Here is a 7,358-nt window from a genome sequence, read left to right on the forward strand (position 1 = left end):
TGTTTACCCAAATCATAGTGACACACCACTTTGTAGGATGATTCTGGCTGGAATGCTACCTTTGATGCTTGTTCCCCTTCAAGACTTAAGGCTCAGTTAAAGTAATCATCTCCTCTATGTTCTTGCCTTCTGTGATCTATCATTCTAATAGCCAGATTCCCCTATAAAAAAGTTAGCAGTGTTTTCCCCTGCTTTCATAACCAGCATGTTGAATCATAGCTCTTCCCAGGTTGTTGTCATTGCTTGTTTAAATTCTCTTAACTACTCTGAGCCACAGGCTCTTGTTGAGTCTTGTACCACTAAACTAGTATATCCTTGATGTGTAGCCAATACTAAGTAAAATGGAGTGGGTGACCCACTCCAATGTAGATGTCTTTATAAGGTTTGATAGATTATTGGTCTCAAATCATTCTTTGTATGCTTGCTAGTGCTCTAGATTGTCACTATCCAGTAGAATCTTCTGCGGTAATGGAAATGTTCTCTATCTGTGCTATCCAATATGGTAACCACTAACCATATATTAATATTGAGCACTGGAAATGTGGCTGGTGTGACTAAACTGGATTTTTAATTTTATGTAATTTAAATTGCCACTATGGGCAGTGTAGCTGTAGCCACAAGTTTGTGTTGTGGATTGCAGCGTACTTAATATGGACGTTGATAATTTTCTCCATATTGAGCAGTGGACTTCTCTGGCCCACTTAATTTATTTTTTTTTCTCCTGCTTGTTTTATTTTGCTTGTTTCTGTACTTCAACTGAACCCAGCTGTGAGTTAAATCCAACAAGCCCTTACTAAAGGTAAATCTTCCTTAGACAACAGTGTGTTGAGAAAGTAGGTATTAACTAGTTTGGATCTCAAAAGAGAATGCGTAATGAATTTTAGGAAAGTGGAATTTCATGAAACCATGTGGTGATAGGACTATATCTAATGTAAATGAAACCAGTCCTAACTTCATCAGAGGAGGCCCTGAGTATAATATTTTAAGTTATAGGAAACCATCACAAAGTTGAGTTTCATCTTGAAGTATAAATTAATAGATATATTTTAACACTAAAATGCTTTTTATGTGGTAAAATAGCATCTTACAGATTTCAGTTATAATTTTAAAGTTGTTTGCTGAAAATTTTCCCCTAGAATATGAGACCCCTTGGATGGGGGTTTTCTAACCTTCAGTGCACACAATTGACTTGCTTTATAATGTTGATTCCCATCCCCACCCAGATATGAATTCAGTTGAGACAGAGGGGAGAAGCACTAGAATTATATTCTTTTTCAAATTCTTATTTGCTTCTGATGTTGGCAGCCCAGAAACTACACTGCAAAAACATCCTGGGGCCATGGTTTATCTGACAAAAATGATTACAATTTGAGAAATACCTCTGATACAGTGTTTCTCCCTACTTTGTCCCTAATTTTTTCCTCAACTAAGTTGCTCCCTGCACCCCCGCCCACTTCACGGAAACTTGAATGGGAAAACATTTGGAAAGGCAAAGAGTAGTGAAAGTTAATATTTTTGGATCTTGTAGGTCAGATTGTTTTCCTTTTAAAAGGGATGTTAACATATTACAAATATTTTTTTTAATATGAAGGTTCCCAGTTTTTGTCTGTTTTCCCACTAAATGCATTCCTCAAAGATACAGACTTATTTTTTGATTCCCCAGTGCCTGAACACAGAGGTAGGTATTCAATAAATGTTGGTTTTATTGATTTGTGAAATGACTTCTAAGTGATAGTTTAATTCCACAAAAGACAGAAACAAGTCTTATGGAGAAACTTCAGGGTCATACTTAACCTAAGTCTCCTAATTGGCTATTCATAAAGGAAATTAATGCCTCATGGTCTCTGAATACATCTGTCCACTGTTCAACCCTTGTTTGGGTTTCCTGTATGAACCACTGTACTTATCCTCTTCCTGTTCTTTAACTTCCTTAGGCTTTATAATGTTTTAATAAACCAGCAGCCTATCTCCTTTTGAAGTAGAGCCATATTATTCTAGGACAAAAATTAAGTATGTTGCTAACTTGCACGAGAGAGTGAAAGTTTTGAAAGGGCTTTTTTTTTTTAGATGTGCAAAATTGAACTATATAATGTTGCTTTCTTATATTTTTTATGCATGGAGGAGGTCTGGTTCATTTATGGTTTGCAGTTGTTAATCCAGAATGTGATAAGGATCAGTGGTACAAGGTTAAGACTGGTTTGACCGTTTTACGTCAGTCTTAATTGTAGAGCACCTTGTTGGGTCACATCCAGGAGTCTGGTACTTTGCTTTACAGGCTGAGACGTCTTCATTTTGTTACTTTACCTGGTGGCACTGTACTTTATATTGGAGGTCGTACTTCTACAGAAGCTTTTTTTCCTGAGAATCTGGATTGTTACAGAACTGTTCTGTAACATGAACAGTTCTATAACATATAGGAGCATGAAGTCAAATATTTAGGTTTATTTTATTTAGGCCAGGGTTAAACCTGGTGAATTATTCCTGGTATCATGATGTATGCCTTCATGGTGACTAGAGAGACTATTTCTGCCTCTGATTATATCTCAAAGCCATAGTTGCATGTACTAATTTTCCAGCTTTTTTCCTAGAATTCAGTCATCACTGACCTTTAGTTTGTCCTGGTACTAAATCACCCTTTCTTTTCTAGTATTTTTCTTTTTAAAAATATGTTTAAGATTGGCTTTTCCTGCTGACAATAGGAATGTAACACATTTTCATATGTTTATAGAATTAGTTATTTTACAAGCTAACTAACCCCATCTCTAGTATATGAATTTTCATCAACTTAGTCAACAGTTCTCATAGCCTCGTCTTTTCACTGACCCTTGGTTAAAATCTCATACTGTACTTTTTTATACTACATAATGGTAACATTCTGGTGCACACTATAGGCGAAAACTAATGGAAACAGATGAGTTGAAGAAATTAATATTTATTGAGTACCATTGTAGTGTGGTCTTGATATGTAAAACCTAGAGTTACAAGGTAGGAAAGGAGAGCTCCGTGAGGTTGAACAACTTTTCTGTAGACACAGCAACAAATTAAGGGCCAGGTATTCAAACTCTGATCTGAATTACGTAAGTTAGTGTTCCTTACCAGCTTGTGGTACTGCTTTCTCTAATGGAAACAGCCTTTTAAGAAATTTAATCTGGCTGCAGGATATAGGATTGTAGGAATGGAGAAGTTTGAAGGCAGAGAGATCATTTACGAGTTTCTTTCACAGTAGTCCAGGCGTGAATTGATGAGATCTGGTAAAGCAATGGCAACCAAAATGGAAAAGAAGTTAAAGGACTCGATAACTGACCAAGTCACTGAGAGGGAGGGAGGATAGTCTCAACACATCAATCACTTCTTGAGGAAGTCTTGCTTGGTGCCTTCTCCTCTGCTACATTGGGTCCTCCACTTGAGTTGTCATAGCATCTATCACAGTTGTAATTATAAATTAGTAATTGAGTAATTGTTCTGTTTTTACTTTTTAGGTTGCTCCTTGAGGGCAGGACAGTACTTGTAACGATGTCTGTCCAGAAAAAGTGCAACCGTTTTTAATATAACGAGAACAGTTCATGCGGCATCACTGTAACCTGACAGCCAAGGAGAGTGGACTGGAATACGCATGTGTGAACAATAACGACTTCACTGTACTAGTCAGTGGGGGTGGTAGGTGTTGAGTGAGCATGTGTGCTGTGTGGATGTTACATTAAAAGACAGTAAAGCAACAAATCTGCATCAAATTTTGTGTTAAGCTTGAACATTCCTGCATGGAAACTGTTTGGGTTATTCAGAAGGCTTTTGGGGGTGATGCAGTTAGTGCAGTGCAAATAAAAGTATGGCATAAATACTTCAAAGATGGTTGGTTGAGAATGTTTTGAAAATGATCCATGTTCTGGAAGGCTGAACGCCTGAGAATATTGAATGTGTAGAGGCTGCAATCAACAAAGATCGGGGAATTGTATGAGGTCCCAAGGTGCCTACTTTCAAGAGGACTGAGGTGTTACTGTCTTATGTATAATGTTTCTTGTATCATCCTTTAAAATAAAGGTTTCTTTTCCGTAGTACATGGCTTGATACTTTTTGGACAGACCTTGTATTATGGCTGTTTCCCTATTGCCTAAGCATAGGGAGGTCTTTGAGGTAAAACTATTTTCATAATACTAAGCTGTTTCCCTTTTGCAGAAGTGTGCAAAGGCTACGTGATGTTGGTGTTAATTGAAGGGTGTATATGCATTCTTGAATTTCCTAGAATTTCCTGAGGTGGTAGGTTTAGGGTACAAATATTTGTTTTTAGGAATTAACTCACTTTTTAGGTTATACCTTCTATAATCCCAGCAACCCTCAATATTGTACAATTGTTAATATAAAATTGTTTCCTTTGTGCCTAAGCATAGACATAAAAGTACATCCTGTTGCCTTGTTATGCAGTCATGTGCTTTAAATATTTGCTCAAAACTTCTAAATTTAATTACAACTTATTTTAGAATTCAGTAACTTAGAAATCAATTTATATTTTTCTTATTTAAGACTGGATCATTTTCTTAAAAGATTACACGATTACCTGTTCAACCCACAGCTTATGTCTAAAAATGCTAAAAAGGTATTGCAGAGTTCTGTTATAGGAAGAATCAACTTCAAAGAAATCAGGAGAAAAAGCTACTGAAATAAGTTATTGTATGACATTGGCTGGAGAAACAGAATAGCTGAGAAACTACAAAAAGCCATGTACATTTAACACTGCTGAATGCTGGATGAAAAGTAAATCATAGTGCCACTTTTTAATAATATAGTAACTTGTCATATTAAAGACTTATATGCAGACATGAAATCTGTTAATACCTTTGTAGAAGTGTATGTTTGCCTTACAATGGATCAAACTACAAATGATGGGCTTGTTATTTTGTACAATGTAGGACAGAAGTAGGTTTATAGTTCGTATGGGAAATAATACAAATGAAGTATAAATACAAGAATAAAATGTTTTGTGTACTCACAAGTATAAATTACTTTTGCCCCACCCTGTAATTGTCTTGCACTAGTGTCAACTAATGAGATTTTTAAGTGAAAGCTTGGCAACAAAAGATGTCTCAAAGTAGTCAAAATGTTGAATAACATTTTAAAATATGGTTTATCCTGATACCTTTACTAATGGTGAAAAGGCAGAGGTGGGAAAACTGCTGGCATCTTAGCATAAATCAAGGCAGAGGCACAAAACTGTAGTAGTCATTCTCCTGTGCCATGCATTTGCAGTACACACCCAGAGGGAAGAAGGAGCAGTTTTACTTCGTACCTGTGTGAAAACAGGAATTTTTTTATATCTGAGCCCTGAGTACATAACTTTAATCTGAGTGATGAAATGGAATAGTTGCATGTAGTACTCCTACATGCATACATAACAATGGTTGTGCAGTTGAGTTGCCAGTTGAATTAAATACTATTTTCTCGGAACACCATTTTTAATGGGAAAGAACAACTACCGTATTTTGGTTGTCAGAGGAGACTATTTGGCAGACTTTTTTTGAATATAAAGGAAGTGAGCCTTTCAAGGAAAACAACTGAATATTTATTTTTAGAGGGGAAGGGAAGGAGAAAGGTAGGGAAACAATGGGTGGTTGCCTCTCATGCACTCCCTACTGGGGACCTGCAACCCAGGCATGTGCCCTGACTGGAAATTGAACTGGTGAGCCTTTCCCAGCCAGGGCTGAATGATGTTAATAGTAAAATTCTAACGTTGAAATGAAAATTAAAATTTTTAGAAAACTTGAGTCCACTGTCAGGGAGCTTGGCATTTTTCCAGTGTTTATGCTTGTTATGATATAGGTAGTGATACTGATGATTTTTAGATATGTAAAGAACTGGGTCAACATTTGAGATTTGTATTACTAAGTACACCAATATTTTCCAAATGATCAATATATGAAATTAGAGAAAATTGCAAATACTTAACATCTCAAGCAACTGCTTGAGGAAAGATAAAAATCCAGCTGCCTTCTTTTAAGGCAGGCATTTGACCCAAGAATCAGCCAAAGAATGCATAAACAAGTGGAACAACAAACTGATGTTTCTCTTCCACTCTAAAAGCAATAAATAAGACATTTGAGAGAACCAAATTGCAAAAAATGTAAAATAATTCATTCTTGAAAATACTTCCATGAAAATGTTAATGTAGTGCATTTGTTACTAATTTTTTTGTTTTAATTTCTAATATGGTAAGAAGTGGTCCGGAGACCAAAGTTTGAGAAACAGTTGTTCTACCACAATGTAAAATATCAGATGCCTATTGAAATAATTGGATGGAGTAAAAAAAAAAAAAAGACTCAGTATTCAGGCTGGATGACTGGGAGAATGGGTATGTTAGCAGGTTTTAGTGGAGAAAGGTATGTTCATGTTGAGTTTGAGGTGGGACACACAATGATCACAATAGCAGGCAGTTGGAAATTTAGAATTTGGTCATGAGAAAAACTAATACCATTTTCCTTTCCAGTGAAAATTGCTTTTATCGTAGAATATATCATTGAATAGCCACAGCTTCACAACTGATTAGCAAACATGTTAGCGTTGATGCAAAAGTATAAGGGTGATAGGCCTCTTTAAACAAGGATATATTTTTCCCATAGTGTGCACATTTAAAAAATTTGGCATGGGAGACCTGTATATTTTTCTCTTTAATAAAAAATGTACACGGGCACAATTAAGTGTGATCTTTTTTCCCTTAGAATATTCAAACTTTTATTATATCCCCACTGAAATTCCTACATAACACCTCACCTGAAATTTTTGGAAAATGCTATGCTGAGAAGAAAGATGTTTTATTTTAAGTTACTCTACAGGCCTTTCAAAATACTACCCCCCCCCCGCCTCCCCAGTTTTCACTTACCTTTTAGTTCTTGTACTGTAGAGCTGAACTATATCTGACACTGATATGCTAGAATCTGTAGTTTTGGCAGTTTCTGGAAAGTCTTAACTGCCATTTTAAAATAAGTGTTATTTCCCTTTCTCATCACTACTACATTGTTAGTCTCTAGGAGATAATCGTCTTCTTTTCACTTAATTTATAAAATCTCTATGTTGTTGACTCCCAGTAACAGAATGTCTGGATCATAATTGACTCATTTTGTGTTCAGATTATTACAATTACCTTCCCATCTTTTCACATTCCTATGGTGTAGGAGGCCCACTTGAGAGGTTAAAAACCAAGGTCACAATGAGTTAAGTGGCAGTGTCATATATAATTCAATCCCAGCTCTTCCTGATAACCTATTTCCTGTTCCTGTCACCAGATTACAAAACAATACTAGGGAAGAAAGACTTCTAACTCGCAGATAATGCTCTCTACATATTTACATCATCTTAAATCTGGTCATGTT

Source organism: Phyllostomus hastatus, unplaced genomic scaffold, assembly GCF_019186645.2.
Source record: "Phyllostomus hastatus isolate PE091 unplaced genomic scaffold, TTU_PhHast_1.1 phas_contig_16, whole genome shotgun sequence".
In the NCBI taxonomy this organism is placed as follows: domain Eukaryota; kingdom Metazoa; phylum Chordata; class Mammalia; order Chiroptera; family Phyllostomidae; genus Phyllostomus; species Phyllostomus hastatus.